Source organism: Rhinolophus sinicus, chromosome 14 (genome assembly GCF_057876585.1).
Source record: "Rhinolophus sinicus isolate RSI-liver-muscle chromosome 14, RSI-T2T, whole genome shotgun sequence".
NCBI lineage: Eukaryota > Metazoa > Chordata > Mammalia > Chiroptera > Rhinolophidae > Rhinolophus > Rhinolophus sinicus.
This window is the reverse complement of record NC_142514.1, coordinates 112,375,013-112,396,659: the sequence shown is the minus strand read 5'-3', so window position 1 is coordinate 112,396,659 and position 21,647 is coordinate 112,375,013. Positions and strand designations below refer to the sequence as shown.

At 35.8% G+C, this 21,647-nt stretch overlaps 1 pseudogene; it reads right to left on the bottom strand.

Annotated features, from left to right (window-relative positions):
• Window positions 1–21,647, bottom strand: part of LOC109438698 (thyroid receptor-interacting protein 11-like) — a 76,988-nt pseudogene that overhangs the window by 10,980 nt on the left and 44,361 nt on the right.

Here is a 21,647-nt window from a genome sequence, read left to right as displayed (position 1 = left end):
TACTTCTTTAAAATATATATGTACATTCAACATTTAAAAATTGTTTGTGTATATAAAATTCAAGGGTTATTTTACCAGAGTTGAGTTATTCAAGTTATTGTAAGCATAAAACTTACCAAAATAACATAATTATACTGTGTATATTAAACATGTGAATATGTAAAATTTTACTGTATATGACGTGTCAATTCTTAATGAAGTGAATGAAAGTTTTCCCCTTCCAGTTATAAATCCAGGAATGACAATCAATTTTATTTCTACTCTTCATTTTTCTAAATTTATGTCTTTGCCCTGACAAATCTTACGTAAGTAGATAAAACTGGAGGAAGTTTTTCTTATGTTACTCATTTCCTTGAGTACCACCTGAGTTATTTGCTAAAAAATACATGATAATCTAACAAAAAGTTATTTTTAATAATGCATCAAACTAACCATCAATTGTGTTGAAAGCAAAGAATTGGAAATGATCTGACTTGCAAAGGAATCTGATACCTAGTCATTAGAATTTCATTTTTTTGTACATCAATACCAATGTTTCAAAATATTCCTTTCTTATGCAATCTGGAGGCTTTTGAAAATATTCTGAGGCAACATATCTCAAGAGACGTATGCCTTTATTAGCAAAATGAGGAAGAGTAATTGTAGAAAGAAGTGGACATGAGAAATGGCAATCCTTCCACCAGAGGGCTCAATTTTAGAAAAGAGTAGATGTGGAAGTTGAGGATTTAGAGAGAAATTATTTCTTTAAAAGTATCCACACTGGCATACTCTAGGCAAGTCTTTCTGTGTCTCGCCAGGTAGACACATGCCAGTCTGAACCACTGACTTACTTCACAAGAATCTATCCATCTCTTCCAATTTATTCGCACTGCCAATGCCTAGCTCCTGCGTGAACTGCTTTCAGAACTGCAGTGGTCTATCTCCCTTCCTCCAATTTAACCTGTTGGGAAGACAGCTGTCAGGCTTTTTGTTGTTTCTTTGAAGGCACTGTGTAATTTTACCCATCTCTGGCTGCTTTAGTTTTGTTTTGTTTTTTCGTTTTCAGTTTTGAGCTGTTTTACTATGATGTACCAGGAATGCTTTACTTTGTGTTTACCTTGCTCGGGATTCAGAGAGATGCCTGAATCTAAGAGCTGGTATTTTAATCAATTTTGGAAAATTTTGGTCAACAACTAAATCTTCAGTTATTGCTTATGTCCTCCTTTCTCTTTTCTATGATCCAATTACATACTATTATAGCTATTTCACCTTTTCTCGGGTAACAATTTCCACCTGTTTGTCCATTAATATTAATACTTGTTATTTAAGATTATTATTACGATGGCATTATTCACATTCCATCCATTTAAAATGTGCAACTCAATGGCTTTTAAGTATACTCATTGACAAATTTGTGCAACCATCATCATTATAAAATTTAAAACATTTTCATTAGTTCATTCCTTTCTAAAAATATTTATCTTTTTACTGTGGTAAATATATTAAGCATTTTAACCATTTTTAAGTGTACAATTCAGTGGCATTAAGCACATTCACATATTCGGCAAATATCACCACTATCTATGTCCAGAACTTTTTCATTATCAAACAGAAACCCTATATCCATTAAACAACAACTTCTACTTCCCCCCACACCCAGTCCCTGGTAATGTCTATTCTAATTTTTCTATCAATGAATTTGACTATTCTGGATACCTCATATAAGTGGAATCATAAAAATTTGTCCTTTTGAGTCCAGCTCATTTTGTTTAGCATAGTAGTCTCAAGATTTTATTCATATTGTAGCATATATCAGAATTTCATTCCTTCTTAAGGCTGAATAGTATTTTATTGAATGGATATATACATATGTATATATACTATATTTTGCATATCCATTCATCAGATAATGAATATTTGGTTTATTTCCTTTTTTTTTTTTTTTTTTTTGGCTACTAAGAATAATGCTGCTATAAAAATTCACGTACAAGTTTTTGAGTGGATGTATGTTTCCATTTCCCTTGGGTATACACCCAAGAGTAGAATTGCTGGGTTATATGGTAACTCTATGCTGAACTTCTTGAAGAACTATCAAACTTTCCAGAATAGCTGCACACCAACTCTATATGATTCCAATCTCCAAATCCTTACCAACACTTGCTAACATCTTTTTAATTTTAGCCTTTCCAGTGGGTGTGAGTGGTCTATTGCTGTAGTTAAGTGACTAGTCTTAATTATTTTAAAGTCCTTATCTATTAACTCCAATATTGGGATCATCTGAGAATCTGCTTCTAAAATGATTTTTCTCTTAGTTGATGAGAAGTTTCTCTGCCTTCACAGGACTAGTAATGTCTGAATTATCAGGACTGAATACTGGGCACTGCATAGAAAAGAATCTCTCATTAAGAGTGGGTTCATCCTTTGTTCTGCTATGAAAGAGGCTGATAACTCTATCCAATTAAGAATGGAGTTGGTTCAATCAATCTACTTCTGTCTGGTTAGGCACTGAATCTAAGGAGTGTCTCTCCTGGGCTTTCAATTAAGAGACTAGTGGGTTTTGTCATTCTAGTCATGTGTGACCACCAAAAGCTCTACTGTCACTCAGCAGTATTCCTCAGCCTTAGACAAACCTAATTCTTAGCTGCTTCTTTTCAGGAAAACACAACTCCAAACCTCAGCTAACTCTGAAAGGTTCTCTCACTTCCAAAAGTTTCAAATCTTTTGTCCTAGTTGCTTCTGTAGCTCTTTGCTAATATTAAAATTACCGTTTTCTAAATTTACCTGATTTTTCTGGTTGTCCTCAATGAAAACATTGGTTGTTCTCAATGGAAAACCTTTTTCATTCCTCCTCAGAAGTAAGTCTCCCAAATAACTGTACACTACTGTCAGTTTTATTTCTCTAAAACACTACCTCCATCACTTCCAAGAACCACAACATCCATGTCCTGATGCCTGGACCAGCTAGTAATAGTCCTTTTATGCCATAGAAATTTTCTACTTTAATCTGGAGCTAAAGGTAGGAGGACATGGTAACAGAATCAGAAAGTAAAGAGAAATCAGCAATCTCCACCTGTGGGAATCTAGACTGTAGAGACTCTTTCACGTGTGTAAAATGACAAATATACAATACTGTTCTCTAGAGCACTATCAGTAATAGCAAATATCAGAATCTACCTAGTGTGGCAATAAAGGATCAATTAAATAAACTACGCTAAATCTACCAGGCCGAATGCCATGCTACTGTTAAGAAAAGTGAAGGCATAAAAAAACCCGCTGCGAACACACTCAGTGGTGAAAGACTGAGAGTGTTCTCCCTAAATTCAGGAACAATACAAGACTATCCACATTCCCCACTGCTGTTCAGAAGTTCTAGTTGAGCAATCAGGCAAGAAAAAGAAATAAAAGGCAGCCAAATTAGAAAGGAAGAAGTATCTCTATTTGCAGATGTCATAATCTTGCTCATACAAAGTATGAAAGAATTCACAAAAAAGCTACTAGAGCTAATGAATGAATTTTAGCAAAGCAGCAGGGTACAAGATGAACACACAAGGATTAGTTGTGTTTTTATACACCACCACTGAACAATCCAAAAGAAAATATGAAAATAATTCCATTTACAACAGCATCCCAAAGAAAAACATACCTAGGAATAAATTTAAACAAGGACATGAAAGCCCAAGCAGAGTGAAAGAGCCATTCACGTAGGGTTGCTTATGTGGGGTGTCAGAGCGTAGGCTGGGTAAGTTAGCCATTGTCTAGAAAGGCTTAGCATCGGGTGTCAAAGCCCAAACAGCTAAAGGGTGTTGTTGACATGGAGCGGCCAGGTATGGCGTTTGAGAGACCAATAGGTAAGGAGGCTGGCTGTCCATGTAAGGGGCAGCACTACGGTTTCAACAGGATGAGGAAGGCAATCGTGCAGGGGGTGACTCTGCTTGGGGAGTCAGAGCCTCAGCAGGGTGAGGAATGGATCCACAAGGAAATAGTGCCACACACTGTAGTTATAAATGTGTATGTGTATCTTCAAATTCGTCCACTGAGAGGGCATAGAAGCAGTGACATCCCAATAGCAATGAATATACCTAGCCCAGATCTTGTCCACTAAATATCATTGCCTACTAAAAGGAACTGGGACTTTGTGGAAGAATGGCTGATTCCAAGACTAGGCAAGGGAATGCACCAAATGAGTAGAATTCCTCATGTGCCAAAAGGAAAGGAAGAGTGTACTGTTAAAAGGACATGAAATCAGCTCCCATTAGTGAAATCTAGGATCATTTCAAAACTAAAGTAAAGAATGATAGTAAATTATAACCCAATATTAAACTAGAAAACCATGAGTCCAAACTGATATGATAAATCAATGTATAAACTGAAAATCTGATGAAAATGAGATCTTTACATAGTTTTAAAGTAACAGTCACAAAATAATTATAAAGAGAAAAAGAATAACTTTGCAGTGGAGAAGTCTCACAGATACCAACTTAATCAAGTGATCAAACTACACAAGATCAGTAATGGGATAAATGAAAATCGTGTACCCTCGGATAAGGTGCAATGATAAGAACAAAGCTTCACTTCTGCCAAAGATACAAAGCTGATTCTAATTATAAGGAAACATCAGATTAACTCAAATTCAAAAAGGGACATTCTAAAAAATAATTGGGCTGCAAACTTCAAAAGCGTCAAGGTCTTGCGAATCAAAGAAAGTCTGAGAGATGGTTCCAGACTAAAGAGAACCAAATAAATATAATGACTAAATGTAACACATGGTTCTATACTCGATCCTTTTCCTATAAAAAAAACAGTATATAGTCAATCAATGAAACTTAAAAGGTTTTGCGGAATAATAGATGGTAGTATGCATCAATTTCCTGATTTTGATAGTTATATTGTGATTATATTTGTAGAAAATATAGTAATGTACTTGGAATGAGAACAACTTACTATCAAATGGTTCTAGAAAAAAAATGTTCTAATGTATTTCCAAAGAGAAGAGAATAATAAGGAACAGTACTTACAACTTTCTGTACATAAATCCAACAACTTTGAGGGTACGAACAAATACCTTGAAAAACATAACTTATCAAACCTAAAACTAGATTAAATAAAAAATCTGAAGAACCCTATATTGATTAAAGAAATTAAACTCGTGTTCGAAATCTGCCCATAAAGAAAACTCCAGGCCCAGATGGTTTTATTTATGAATTCTATCAATCGTTGAAGGAAGAAGTTAATACCAATCATACTAATTCTTTCAGAACACACAAAGGAGGGAAGAGCTCACAATTCTTATCATGAGGCTAGCATCATCCTGATACCAGAAAATGACAAAGACATCACAAAGATGAAAATTGTACAAGGCACAAAGACCAGAAAGGAAGAGATAAACCCTTCATGAACACAGACAAAAAATAATTTAACAAAACATTAGTGAATTTAGGAATATATAAAAAGAACAATACATCATGACCAAGTAGAGTTTATCCCAGGAATTCAAACTGGGTTAAATGTCTAAAACAAACAAACAAACAAATGTATTTCACCACATCAAGAAAATAAGGAAAATTTATGAGCATTTCAACACAAAAATTCATTTAATAAAAGTCAACATCCATTCATTATAAAAACTTTTAGCAAATTAGGAATAAAAAAAGCAATTGAATTAAGGACATTTATTAAAAACCTTTAGCTAACTTTGTACTTATTGATGAAACATTAAAGGATTTCCCCCTTGAACTTGCCAAAAGAGTCAAGGATGCCTACTTTCATTACTTCTGTTCAACACTGTATTTATCATCCTAGCCAGCGCATCAAAGCAAGGAAAAGAAATAAGTGGTACAAAGATCACTAAGGAAGAAATAAAAGTATTCACAGATTACGTGATTGTTGACAAAGAGAAAATTAAGAAATCTACAAAACAAGTACTAGAACTAATAACTGTAACATGGTGAGATGATATAAGATAAATATACAAAAATCAACTGTATTTCTATATACTAGCAAATTACTAGAATATCAAAAGCGGTCATGAAAAAAAGAACAAAAATATACTACCTGCCTTCAAGACTTACTACAAAACTATATTATGACTATGTGGTAATGGCCTAAGGATACCCAAATAAATCAGTAGAATAGAATAGAAAGCCCAGGAAAACATATACTATATAAATAAGAAGTTAAAATAAAACCTATATGCAGTAAACTTATTAAAACTGGGTTATCATCCTTAAGCTAATCATGTCTCTGGCTCTGAGTTTCCACGACTTCAAAATAAAAAGGCTATATAAAATAACCTAAAAAATAAATCTGATTCTCTGCAAATGAATGTGATATGCAATCATTTCACCATTCAAATTCAGCAAACTAAAGCTGGCTCTTGAACTATTAAGTGTAGACTGCTGATTTGGTCTGAGAGGTGTATCAAGGACACTTTTTGATCCTCCACCAAGCCACCCAGTCATCCATATGGTAACACTGCCCTGATCTTCATTAGACAACTGAAAAATCATTTTAAAACAGAAAAATATTATCAGTACAAGAAAAGACAAAATAAGAATCATTTTTACATGATTTCAGATGGTAGCAAACCATGCTATTGAAGTCCAATTTCTAGTAAATGTTTCCTAGTGACAGAGGCTATAAATACAATGAAATGTCATCCCAAATACTATCTTGACTAAAAGTAGAGGATTGTCATGTCTCAAAAATCAGCATTCTGATAAGAGAGGTGGCCTATAAGTTACAAAACATTAAAACTAATATACAAATGGAGAGCTCTGGTCAAGATGGCTAAGGAGGTAAATGATGTGCTCGCCTCCTCCCATGACCACATCAAAATTACAACTAAATTACAGAACAATCAACCTGGAAAACCATCTGAAAACTACCTGAACGGAAGTCCCATAACTAAGGATATAAAGAAGCCATGTTGAGCCTGGTGTGAGGGGTGGAGATGCAAAACGGGATGGACCCAAACCTCCGTGTGGCAGTCAAGAAGCAAAAGTGATATCTCAGCTACAGAGGTACCTGCTGAGGAGCGAGGGGCCTTTCAGCCCCATACCAGGCTCCTCAGCTTGGAGCACCAGTGCCAGGAAGAGGAACCCCCACAACATATGCCTGTGAAAAATAGTGGGGATTCTGAGATGGAAGCCTGATGGAAACCCAGGCATCCTTTTAAAGGGGCCATGCACAGATTCACTCACTTGCAGGCACTCACCCTGGGTTCCAGCAGAGGCATGGTGGCCAGAGACACAAAGGGAGAAATTGAGTTGTATGGCGCCAAGATGAGGGCTAGAGGACCAGCCGTCATTGGCCCAAGGCTGAGCCCTGCCACCACACGGCCAAATCTGAATCTGCATTAGCCTGGTGAACTCCACTCACCCTACCCTGATGACCCAGAGACAATGCCTCACCCAAATTGCATACCGCCCAAGGCTCTTTCAGTGACTGAGCATTATGGGTAGCTGGCAGGCAGTGGCAGGCTTTGGGGTACACTGTGCAATTTGTAGAGATACCCCAGGCCCAGTACTTGTGGCAGCCAACCTCGGTTCACAGTGTGGCCTCTCCCATGTGCCCCCAGATCCATCACAGGGAGCTACCAACTGTGGATTGCTTTATAGCTCCCTCCAGGTAGCCCCACAAGTCACAGGCAGCAGTTGATTTTGGCCTGCATAGGAGCCCTTCCCAAGAGGCCCCAGAATCAACACACCTAGAGGCCGGCTTGAGACTACAACCTAGCACCACCCGATTAGCCCCACAAGGGGCACATACAAAGGGACCAAAGCCCATTGGTATGAATCCTACTGCATGGAATCAGCCCCCACACAGCAGATAATACTCTGTGGGCATGGCCAATCCTCACAGCCAGTCAACCTGAGGGTCAATCCCACCTACTGATGTGCCAACAGCAATCAAGGCTCAACTACAAGAGAGCACACACAACCCACACAAGGGACACTCCGGGAGGACTTGGCACAGGTAATTAGGGAGATTGTGCCACTAGGCCCCACCAGCCGCCTACTACATAAGGCCACCCAGCTAAGCCTGAGCAACGTAGCAGATCTACCTAATACATAGAAACAAACACAGCGAGGCGGCCAAAATGAGGAAACGAAGAGACACGTCCCAAATGAAAGAACAAGAAAAAACTCCAGAAAAAGAACTAAACGAAATGGAGGCAAACAACCTACCAAATACAGAGTTCAAAACACTGGTTATAAGGATACTCAAGGAACTTAGTGAGAACTTCAACAAAAAGATAGCAAGCACAAAAAAGGACATAGAAACCATAAAAAAGAACCAGTCAGAAGTGAAGAATACAATAACTGAAATGAAGAATATACTAGAAGGAATCAATAGCAGATTAGATGAACCAGAGGATCGAACTAGCGATTTGGAAGGTAAAAGAATATACCCAATCAAAACGGCAAAAAGAAAAATGGATAAAAATAAATAAATAAATAAATAAGGATAGTTTAAGGGACCTCTGGGACAACATCAAGCATAACATTTGCCTCATAGAAGTTACAGAAGGAGAAGAGAGAAAGCACAAGGGATTGAGAAACTATTTGAAGAAATAATGACAGAAAACTTCCCTAATCTGGTGAAAGAAATAGATATTCAAGCCTAAGAAGTGCAGAGAGTCCCAAACAAGATGAACCCAAACAGGCCCACACCAAAACACATTACAATTAGAATACCAAAAGTTGAAGACAAAGAAATAATTTTAAAAGGAGCAAAACAAAAGCAGTTAGTTACCCACAGGGAGCTCCCCTAAACCTATCAGCTGATTTATCAACAGAAACTTTGCAGGCCAGAAGGGAATATTTAAAGTGATGAAAAGCAAGGACCTACAACTAAGACTATTCTACCCAGCAAAGTTATCATTTAAAATTGAAAGAGAAATAAACAGCTTCCCAGACAAGAAAAAGCTAAAAGAGTTTATCACCACCAAAGCAGTATTTTAAGGAATGTTAAAGGGACTTCTTTAAGATTTAAAAAAGAAAAAAAACATAATATGAATAAAATGGCAATAATTACGTACCCATCAATAATTATTTAAATGTAAATGGCTTAAATGCTCCAATCAAAAGACACAGGATAGCTGAATGGATAAGAAAACAAGACCCATATATATACTGTCTACAAGAGACCCACTTCATATTGAAAGACACATGCAGACTGAAAATAAAGGCATGGAAAAAAATATTTCATGTGAAAGAAAAATGAAAAAAAAAAAAAAAGCTGGGGTAGCAATACTCATATCAGACAAAATAGACTTTAAAACAAAGGCTACAGTAAGAGACAAAGAAGAACACTACATAATGATAAAAGTATTAACCCAACAAAAGGATTTAACCCTTGTAAACATTTATGCACCCAACAGAGGGGCACCTAAATACATAAAGCAAATATTGAATGACATAAAGGCAGAGATCAACAGTAACTCAATCATAGTAGGGGACTTTACCACCACACTGACACCAATGGACAGATTGTCCAGACAGAGAATCAAGGAAACAGCAGCGTTAAATGACTCATTAGATGATATGGCTTTAATTGATATTTTTAGAACACTTCACACTTTCTTTTCAAGTGCACACAGAATATTTTCTAAAATACATCACATGTTAGACCACAAAATGAGTTTCAATAAATTTAAAAGGTTGAAATTACATCAAGAGTCTTCTCTGACCACAATGGTATGAAACTAGTAATCAATTACAATTAAAAAAACTGAACAACACACAAATACATGGAAGCTACGCAACATGGTACTAAACAAGGAATGGGTTAACAATGAGATCAAGGAAGAAATCAAAAGATACCTTGAGACAAATGAAAATGAAAACACAATGACCCAAAATCTATGGGACAAACTGAAAGCAGTCCTAAGAGAGAAATTCATAGAAATACAGGCCTAGCTCAAGAAACAAGAAAGTCTCAAATAAACAATCTAAACTTAAACTTAAAGGAAATAGAAAAAGAGCAACAAACAAAGCCCAAAGTGAACAAGAGGGAAGGAAATACTAAAGATCAGAGCAGAAATAAACAAAATAGAATCTAAAAAACCAATATAAAAGATCAATGAAATCAAGAGCTAAACAAAAATAAACAAAATTGATAAACTTTTAACCAGATTCATCAAGAAAAAAAGAGGACCCAAATATACACAATCAGAAATGAAACAGAAGTGACAACTGACATCATAGAAATAAGGATTATAAAAAAAATACTAAAAACAATTATATATCAACAAACTGGACAATCTGGAAGAAACTGATAAATTCCTAGAAACCTGCAATGTTCCAAGATCAAATCAGCAAGAAACAGAAAATCTGAACTGACCTATTACTACTAATGAAATTGAATCAGTAGCCAAAAAACTCCCAGCAAACAAAAGTTCTGGACTGGATAGCTTCACAGGTGAAATTTACCAAACATTCAAAGAAGAATTAATACCTACCTTTCTTAATCTATTCCAAAAATTCAAGAGGAGGAAAGGCTCTCAACCTTATTTTATGAGGCCAGCATTATCCTGGTTCCAAAACGAGACAAAGACACTGTAATAAAAAAAAAGAAAGAAAGAAAAGAAAAGTATAGGCTAATTATCCCAGATGAACATAAATGCAAAATCCTCAACAAAATATTAGCAAACCAAATTCAGCAATACAATCAAAAGATCATACACATTGATCAAGTGGGGTTTATTCTTGGGATGTAAGGTTGGTTCGATATCCACAAATCAATTAACATGATACACTACATAAAGAAAATGAAGAATAAAAATCATTTGATCATATCAGTAGATGCAGAAAATGTGTTTAAACAAAATCCAGCACACATTTATGATACAAGCTCTTAGGACAAAGGGAACAGAAGGAACATACCTTAACATAATAAAGGCCATATAAGACAAACCCACAGCTAACATCATACTCAACAGGGGAAAGCTAAAAGTGTTTTCCTTAAGATCAGGAACAAAATAAAGATGTCCCTTTTCACCACTTTTATTAAATATAGTCCTGGAAATCCTAGCCACAACAATCAAAGAAGAAAAAGAAATAAAAGGCATCCAAATTGGAAAAGAAATAAAACTGTCATTATTTGCAGATGAAAAGATGCTATATAGAGAGAATCCTAAAAATGCCACACAAAAAAAAAAAAACTATTAAAATTCATAAATGAGTTCAGTAAAGTAGAAGGATACAAAATTAATATTCAGAAATTGGTGGCATTTTTATGTATCAGTAATGAACTATCAGAAAGATAAACTAAGAAAACAATCCCATTTACAATTGTATAAAAACAAAAACAAAAACCTAGGAATAAGTTTAACCAATGAGGTAAAAGACTTATACTCAGAAAATTATAAGACATTGAAGAAAGAAATTGAAGAAGATATAAATAAATGGAAGCATATACTGTGTTCACTGATAGGAAGAATAACATTGTTAAGACATCCACACTACCCAAAGCAATCTACAGATTTAATGCAATCCCTATCAAAATATACCAATGACATTTTTCACAGAACTAGAACAAATAATCCTAAAGTTTTATATGGAGCCACAAAAGACCCCAAATAGTCACAGCAATCTTGAGAAAGAACAAACGTGAAGTAATACACTATCCGATATAAAACTATACTACAAGCCTACAGTAATTAAAACAGCATGATACTGGCATTGAAAAAAGACACATAGATCAATGGAACAGAATGGACAGCCCAGAAATAAACCCACACCTACACAGTCAATTATTCCATGACAAAGGAAGGAAGACTATACAATAGGGTAAAGACAGTCTATTCAATAAATAGTGTTGGGAAAACTGGACAGATACATATAAAAAAATGAAACTAGACCGCCTTCTTACACCATATACAAGAAAAACTCAAAATGGATTAAAGACTTAAATGTAAGATCTGAAACCATAAAACTCCTAGAAGAAAACATAGGTGGTAAACTCTCTGACATTGCTCTTAGTAATATCTTTTCTGATATAATCTCCTCAGGCAAGAGAAACAAAAGAAAAAATACACAAATGGGACTACATCAAACTAAAGTTTTACATAGAAAGGAAAATATCAATAAAATGAAAAGACAACCTACTAGATGGGAGAAGATATTCACCAATGATACATCCAATAAGGGCTTAATATCCAAAGAACTTATACAACTGGACACAAAGAAAACAAACAATCCAATTTAAAAATGTGCAGAGACGCTGAATAGATAATTTTCCAAAGAGGACATACAAATGACAAATACACATATGAAAAGATGCTCAACATCACTGATTATGAGAGAAACTCAAATTAAACCACAATGAGATTTCACCTCACACCTGTCAGAATGGTTATCATCAATAAATCAACAAACAAGAAGGGGTGGCAAGAATATAGAGAAAAGGGAACCCTCATCCAACTGCTAGTGGGATTGAAAATTGGTGCAGCCACCACTGAAAACAGTATGGAAGTTCCTCAGAAAATTAAAAATAGAACTACTTTATGACTCAGAAATTCTACTTCTGGGTATTTATCTGAAGAAATCCAAAATACTAATTTGAATATATGCACCCCTATGTTAATTGCAGTGCTACTGTTTCCCCAAAAATAAGATCTAGCTAGACAATCAGCTCTAATGCATCTTTTGGAGCAAAAATTAATATAAGACCTGGTCTTATTTCACTATAAGACCGGGTCGTCTTATATAATATAATGTAATATAAGACTGGGTCTTATATTAATTTTTGCTCCAAAAGACACATTAGAGCTGATTGTCCAGCTAGATCTTATTTTCAGGGAAATACAGTATTTACAATAGCAAAGATATGGAAGCAACCTAAGTGCCCTTCAATAGATGACTGAATGAAGATGTGGTACATATATACAATGGAATATTACTGGGGCATAAAAAAGAATGAAATCTTACCATTAACGACAACATGGATGGACCTAGAGGGTATTATGCTAACTGAAATAAGTTAGAGAAAGACAAATACCGTATGATTTCACTTATATGTGGAATCTAAAGAACAAAATCAATGAACAAACAAAACAGAAACAGACTCATAGATACAGAGAACAAAGTGATGTTTACCAGATGGGAAGGGGCTTGGGGGGTTGTGTGATAAAGGTAAAGGGATTAAGAAATAGGTGACAGGTCATCAAAATGGCAGCCTAAGGTGAGCCTCTGGAAATCTCCCCTGGAATTTACAACAAATTGAAAAACTATAACTCCACAAAGGACTCCCTGCACAGCAGACAGGCAAGATGAAGAGTCTCACTAAAGAATTCACATAAGGGGGGCAAATTGCTCCAGCGGGGGAGAACAGAAGGGAGAAGTGTGGAGACGGAGTCCTACGGGCGCAGGACGCAGACCTAGCTCAGTGCTCCAAGCTCCCTGCATCCCGGAACTACCGCAGCTGCGGGAGAGGAAAGAACTCGGACTGCTAGGGCTCCGCTTATGGCCCACAGGGCTGAGGGGGAAGCATATAACATGGCTGAACCCAACGCTCATGGTAGAGACCTCAGAGAAAAGACTGAGGGAAGAAGTCTGAAAACGATGGTTTAAGCCCTCACTGCCGAGCAGACAACGGAAGCCTTAGGCACTGAGACTAACTGCCCCCTCCGTACCCTCCCAGAGTTTGCCCCGCCCCACCTGCCCAGTGCTAGAAGTGGAACACTAGCAGTGTCAGATCAAAAGAACAGAATATTTGCAGTTCTGAGAATTGTGGTCCACAGACACAGATTCGCACACCAACTAGTTCCAGCAAAGGGGAGGGAGCTTTGGAAGCAGGACCAGCTGTGGTGGTGGTCGCCGCCATTGCTCTTGGCCACCTCTCACAACTCACCCCGCCCCTGCCCCCACCTATCTGGGTGGATCCCTGCAGGAGTAAACAGAACTGCTGAAACACACAGGCTCTGAATCTGGTGCAGGAAGACCTTTGGAACTTCAAAAGCTCTCTGCATCCCCATAGGGATGCGGAGCCCTAAGACCCAGGAGAACTGTTAACAGAGGAGAAGCCTGCCTTCCAGGAAATGCCCCCATTGTGTGAGAAGCTGGAATAGTGCAGAGAAAACATAACACTACAGTGTGAGATAGAAAAAAAAAGGCGGCAGTCAGAAAGAAAATAAAACATTCTACCAACACGTACTGGAAAACAAAAGAAAGACCTCTTGCTATCAACCTGTTGCAGAACCCACTCCTGTAAATGTCTAGGAAGAGAAATAATAAACCATTAATTGCCATGAATAACCAAGGCAACAAGATAGCTCAGAAAGAAAGTGAAAAGTCTCCAGAAAATGAACTTAAAGATATGGAAATATGTGACTTAAATGACAGAGAATTCAAGATTGCAGTTCTGAAAAAACTCAACAAGATGCAAGAAAACGCAGAAAGGCAGTTTAATGAACTCAGAAACACAATCAAAGAACAACATGAGCATTTTGCAAAAGAGATTGAAATTTTAAAAAAGAACCAAATAGAATTTCTGGAGATTAAGAACTCAATAGAAGAAATTAAGAATGAAATAGCAAGCTTAGGTAGTAGAGTTGACCAGATGGAGGAAAGAATCAGTGACATCGAAGATAGAAACCTGGAAATGACACAGATGGAAGAAGAAAGAGACTTGAGACTTAAAAAAAAAATGAAAGACCGCTACAAGAACTTTCTGACTTCATCAGAAAGAGCAATATAAGAATAATGGGCATACCAGAAGGAGAAGAAAGAGAGAAGGGAACAGAGAGTATATTCAAACAAATAGTCGATGAGAACTTCCCAAACTTGTGGAAAGAACTGGATCCTCAAATCCAAGAAGCAAATAGAACACCTAATTACCTCCACCGCAACAAGCCTTCTCCAAGGCACATTGTATGGAAGCTGTCAAAAATCAATGACAAAGAAAGAATCCTCAAGGCAGCCAGGGAAAAGAAGATGGTAACCTACAAAGGAAAGCCCATTAGATTATCATTAGATTCTCAGCAGAAACTCTACAAGGCAGGAGGGAGTGGAACCAAATATTCAAACTATTGAAAGAGAGATCTACGTTCAGGAACATGACAGGGCTGTCCCCTATCACCTCTGCTTTTCAACATAGTGTTGGAAGTCCTCGCTAGAGCATTCAGACAAGAGAAAGAAATAAAAGGCATCCAAATGGGGAATGAAGAAGTTAAATTATCACTCTTTGCAGATGACATGATGCTATATATAGAAAAACCCTAAAGACTCCACCAAAAAGCTATTAGAAACAATCGAGGAATACAGCAAATTTGCCAGCTACAAAATCAACATATGAAAGTCCATTACATTCCTATATACTAACAATGAAATCTCAGAAAAAGAAATTTTTTTAAAAAATTCCTTTTGAAATTGCAACAAAAAGAGTAAAATACCTAGGAATAAACTTAACCAAGGATGTGAAAGACCTATATGCTGAAAACTATGAGACATTTTTAAAAGAAATTGAAAAAGACACACAGAAATGGAAAAACATTCCATGCTCATGGATTGGAAGAATCAACATAGTTAAAATGGCCATATTACCAAAAGCAATATACAGATTCAATGCAATCCCCATCAAAATTCCAATGGCATATTTTAAAGAAATAGAACAAAAAATCATCAGATTTGTTTGGAACCACAAAAGACCCCGAATAGCCAAAGCAATCTTAAAAAAAAAAGAACAATAATGGAGGTATCACACTTCCTGACTTTGGCTTGTACTACAGGGCTACAATAATCAAAGCAGCATGGTATTGGCAGAAAAACAGACACATAGACCAATGGAATAGAATAGAGAACCCAGAAATAAAACCACATAAATATGGACAGATAATTTTTGACAAAGAAGCTAAAAACATACAATGGAGCAAAGACAGCCTCTTCAATAAATGGTGCTGGGAGAATTGGACAGCCACGTGCAAAAGAATGAAACTGGACTGCTATTTGTCACCATGTACCAAAGTTAATTCAAAATGGATCAAAGACTTAAGCATAAGACCTGACACAATAAACTGCATAGAAGAAAACATAGGTACTAAACTTATGGACCTTGGGTTCAAAGAGCATTTTATGAACTTGACTCCAAAGGCAATGGAAGCAAAAGCTAAAATAAACGAATGGGACTATATCAAACTTAAAAGCTTCTGCACAGCAAAAGAAACCATCGACAAAATAAAGAGGCAACCAACTGAATGGGAGAAGATTTTTGCAAACAGTGCCTCCGATAAGGGGCTAATATCCAGAATATACAAGGAACTCATGAAACTCAACAACGAAAAAACAAACAACCCAATTGAAAAATGGGCAGAGGACTTGAAGAGACATTTCTCCAAAGAGGACATACAAATGGCAAATAGACATATGAAAAAATGCTCAACATCACTAATCATCAGAGAAATGCAAATAAAAACCACAATGAGATATCACCTCACTCCAATCAGAATGGCTATCATCAACAACACAAATAGTAACAAGTGTTGGAGAGGCTGTGGAGAAAAAGGAACCCTCATCCACCGTTGGTGGGAATGCAGACTGGTGCAGCCGTTATGGAAGGCAGTGTGGAGGTTCCTCAAAAAATTACGAATAGAATTGCTATATGACCCAGCTATCCCTCTCCTGGGTATCTACCCAAAAAATCTGAAAACATCTATAGATATAGACACGTGTGCTCCAATGTTCATTGCAGCTTTGTTTACGGTGGCCAAGACACGGAAACAAGTAAAATCTCCTTCGATAGATGAATGGATAAAGAAGTTGTGGTATATATACACAATGGAATACTATTCGGCGGTAAGAAAAGATGACATAGGAACATTTGCGACAACCTGGATGGATCTTGAGAGTATAATACTAAGCGAAATAAGTCAGATAGAAAAAGCAGAGAACCATATGATTTCACTGATATGTGGTATATCAACCAAAAACAACAAAAGAACAAGACAAACAAATGAAAAACAAAAACTCATAGACAAAAACAATAGTGTTTACCAGAGGGTAAGGGGGGAGGGGGTGGTAGATGAGGGTAAAGGGGATGAACTATATGGTGATGGAAGGAGAACTGACTCTGGGTGGTGAATACACAATGTGATTTATAGATAATGTAATACAGAATTGTACACCTGAAATCTATGTAACTTTACTAACAATTGTGACCCCAATAAACTTTAATTTTAAAAAAAAGTATAAACTGGTAGTTACAAAACAGTCACAGGGATATAAAGTACAGCATAGGGAATATAGTCAATAACATTGTAAAAATTACATGTAATGCCAGGTGGGTACTAGGCTTATTGGGGGGATCACTTCATTAATTATATAAATGTCTAACCACTATTTTGTACACCTGAAACTAATAGAAAATAATATTGAATGTCAACTGCAATTGAAAAATAAAAAAATATATAGCAACTTAATGCTATGAATATCCCCTAAGTGTTAATAAGCAGCATCCTACAAATTTTGATATGCTGTATATTCAGAATACTTACAATTTCCATTTTGAATTATTTTTATTTATTTATTTATTTAATTGGGGAAGGGGAACAGGACTTTATTGGGGAACAGTGTGTACTTCCAGGACTTTTTCCAAGTCAAGTTGTTGTCCTTTCAGTCTTAGTTGTGGAGGGCGCAGCTCAGGTCCAGGTCCAGTTGCCATTGCTAGTTGCAGGGGGCACAGCCTACCATCCCTTATGGGAGTCGAACCGGCAACCTTGTGGTTGAGAGGACACGCTCCAACCAACTGAATCATCTGGGAGCTCAGTGGCAGCTCAGCTCAAGGTGCCATGTTCAATCTTTAGTTGCAGGGGGCACAACCCACCATCCCTTGCGGGAGTTGAGGAATTGAATTGGCAACCTTGTGGTTGAGAGCCCACTGGCCCATGTGGGAATCGAACCGGCAGCCTTCGGAGTTAGGAGCACGGAGCTCCAACCGCCTAAGCCACTGGGCCGGCCCCTGTTTTGAATTATTTTTGAATCATATGTCAGAAAGGCTAAATGATTGACCCAGGGACATAGTGTAAAGAAGCAGAAGAGCTGAAATTTGAATCCAAATCTACCTAATTTGTGTTCTTAGTCACTATGTAGTTACCCAAACGGGAAAACTTTCACACCTTCCTATTGTCACATTAGGGCTGTTTCTAATGCAATATTGTTCCTAACTTCTACTTGGCTTTCAAACCCACTGCAAGTATTACCTATGTAGTAACAAATAATTTTTAAATAAATACAAAACCAGAATGAACACTAATATTTGAGGGGTTACTAAATTTCAAGTAATACACATTAAATTCTTTCAACAACCATCTATAATCAATAGCCTAATTTCCATTTTAATGCTGAGGCAATGTCCAATGTCATAAGCTGCTAAGTGGGTAAGCTGGCAGAGGTGAGATTTAAGCAATTTTCTAGCTGCAAACCTCCTGGGGAGTTTGAGAAGGCTTAGCAGGGGGCCTAACCAAAGATATACATCAAAACTCCCTAAAAAGCCTTTCAAAAATATGCACGGTCTAACCAGTTGCATTACTATACACTAACAAAGAACAATCCAAAAAGGAAATCAAGAAAACATATCCACTTTCAATAGCATCAAAAAGAACACAAATAACTTTCAAAATAATGAGTATAAATTGAATAAATGAATACATTTAACAGGGACAAAAGACATCCTCTGGAAACTACAAAATACTGCTGAAAGAAATGAAAGAAGACATAACTAAATGGAAAAACATTCCACATTCATAGCTTGGAAGGTATAATATTGTTAGGTTGATAATTCTACACAAAACAATTTGCACACTCAGTGCATTTCCTATTAGAATCTCAACAGAATTTCCTGCAGAAATAGAAAACTTCACCCTAAAATTCATATGGAATCTCAATTCACAAAAATAATTTTGAAAAAGAAAAACAAAGTTGGAGGATGCACAATTCCTAATTTCATAATTTACTGGAAACATACATTAATCAAAATATTGTGGTACAGGCATAAATACAGATCCATGGGCCACTGGGATAGAATTAAATCTCACATATATAGTCAATTGATTTTCCATCAGAGTGCCAAACCACTCAATGGGGGAAATGACAGTCTTTTCAACAAATATTGCTGGAAAACTGGATATCCACATGCAAAAGAATGAAGCTGGACCCTTACCTTACCATATATACATATATAATTTATTCAAAATGGGTTAAACCTAAGTGTAAGAACTAAAACAATTACAAGAAAACATAGGAAAAAAATCTTCATGACTTTGGATTGGCAGTGGTTTCTGAAATATGACACCAAAAGCACAAACAAAAAAAGTAAAAATAATAAAACTGAACTTCATCAAAATTAAAAACTTTTGTACAAAGAACACTATCAAGAAAGTGAAAAGACAACACACAGAATTGGAGAAAATATTTGCAAATCATATACCTGATAAGGGATTGATATATAGAACATATAAAGGACTCCTACGACTCAACAACAAAAAAAAACAACCCAATTCAAAAATAGGCAAAGGACTTGAACATTTTTCCAAAGAAGATATATAAGTAGCCAACAAGTACATGAAAAGATGCTCAACATCACTAGTCATTAGACAAAATCATGATGAGATAGATAATATTTCACAGCTATCAGGATGCTATTTCCTGTTTAAAGAAAAAAAGAAAGAAAGAAAATAGAATAAGCATTTGCAAGGATGTAAAGAACTAGGAAACCTCGTTCACTGCTGGTGGGAATGCAAAATACTGCAGCAACTGTGGAAAACCGTATGGCAATTCCTCAAAAAAATCAAACACAGAATTAAGATATGACCCAGCAATTCCACTTCCAGGTATATTTAAAGCAGAGACCCAAACAGATATTTGGATAGCCATATTCAAGTTGCATTATTTATTAACAGTCCAAAGGTAGAAGCAACCCAAGTGTCCATCACAGATGAATGGAAAAGCAAAATATAGTATATACATACAATGGAATATTAATATATTTAATATACTCAAAAAGGAAGGAAATTTTGATACATGAATCCTGATACATGAATTCATTTGATATTATGAATCCTGAATATATGAATCATTATGTTATGTGAAATAAGCCAGACATAAAAGGACATATATTATACGGTGGCCCAGGGCTGGTAGGGTGGTGGAGAGGAGAACGAAGAGTTAACGTTTAATGGATAAAGAGTTTAAATTGGGAAGATGAAAAAGTTCTAGAAATGGATGGTGGTGATGGTTGAATAACAATGAATGAACTTAATACCACTGAACTGTACACTTAAAATGGTTAAAATGGTAAATCTTATGTTATGTTTTATCACAATATAAAATAAATTTTAAAAAGTGAAAAAATTATACAAATTGAACAAATCTACCTCTTCACTGTGGTATGAAATGATTCCATTTCCACATTATTGAGAAAATTGTATTCAGGAAAAGTTATGTAAAATACAGTGAAAAAAAATTTTATGTGATGCCATTATTTTAGTTATAAGTGTATTCTGAATGGCTTTCATTGTTCAGTTAGTTACTTGCTCCATTTCCTCCCTTTTGATACCCAGGATGCTTCCCCTTAATCGTAACACTTCATGAAGTTGATTTTTTGGTGTGTGGAAATGTCCAATGAAGAGGTTTCTCATTAGAACTCTAAAAATGAAGGCAGAAACAGCTCAAGCTAACTCAACAAGTTATCCCAATATTTAGTGTGCCCAAATAATAAACACTAAACATATAAATATTTAAGTATACTTAAATAATACTTAATTATAAAACACTAAACAATAAAATATTTTAAAGTCACTTTTAAAAAAAACCTTGACATGTCTAATTAAGAATACTTCATACAACCAAAAATGTTTTTAAAACACACTTATTAGGCAGCCTCCCACTTTCTTCAACCAAATAACCACCAGAGATGGTGTGTCGTTAGTAATTCTCAGTGCCTATCTGGGTTGGTGTCAACCTTAAGAGACTCCAGATTTTTCCCTCCACACCTTAAATGGTGATGGTAATTTGTGTGCTTAATTGTTATACTTCTATTTCCCTATTCACATTTATTAAAAATTTACTAATAATGTCAAAATCTGTAAAATATTAATGATATATTACATATATATACCTAGATTTCAGACCTAACACATTTGAGCAAACTATGTTCATTTAAGGACAGTAAAGGAGTAAAAAAAGTATTGGAAGAATAAATTTTTTCTAAGTGTAGTGATCTTTTAATGCTTCTATATGGCTTTAAAAAAAGAATTTGAGCTGAGAAAATCTATTTAATCGAGAGAAGATAAATTTTTCTACTGACCCCTCATTAAAATTACTTACATCTTATTGCTATATAAGAAAAAGAAAAAGCTTTTTAAAAACTTAATCAAATATAAACATCTACATGTAGAAGTTTTTATCATAAAAGTAGTCTCTATAAAATACATAAAAGTTAAAAGGCAGAGCATACTTGTCTACTTTTCCTTCTGTGCTGTTTACTAAGTTCATTAATTTCTTTTGTATATCATCCAGCATTTCTTGTTGGAGCTCATCTGTTTTAAAACATGTGAATAAAGATAGTCATTAACTGATTAAAATAATATGGATGAATATCTAATGAGATTTAAGACATCTGTACTATGAATTTTGAATACATGCCCTTATTCTAATTAGGAATATTCAATTACT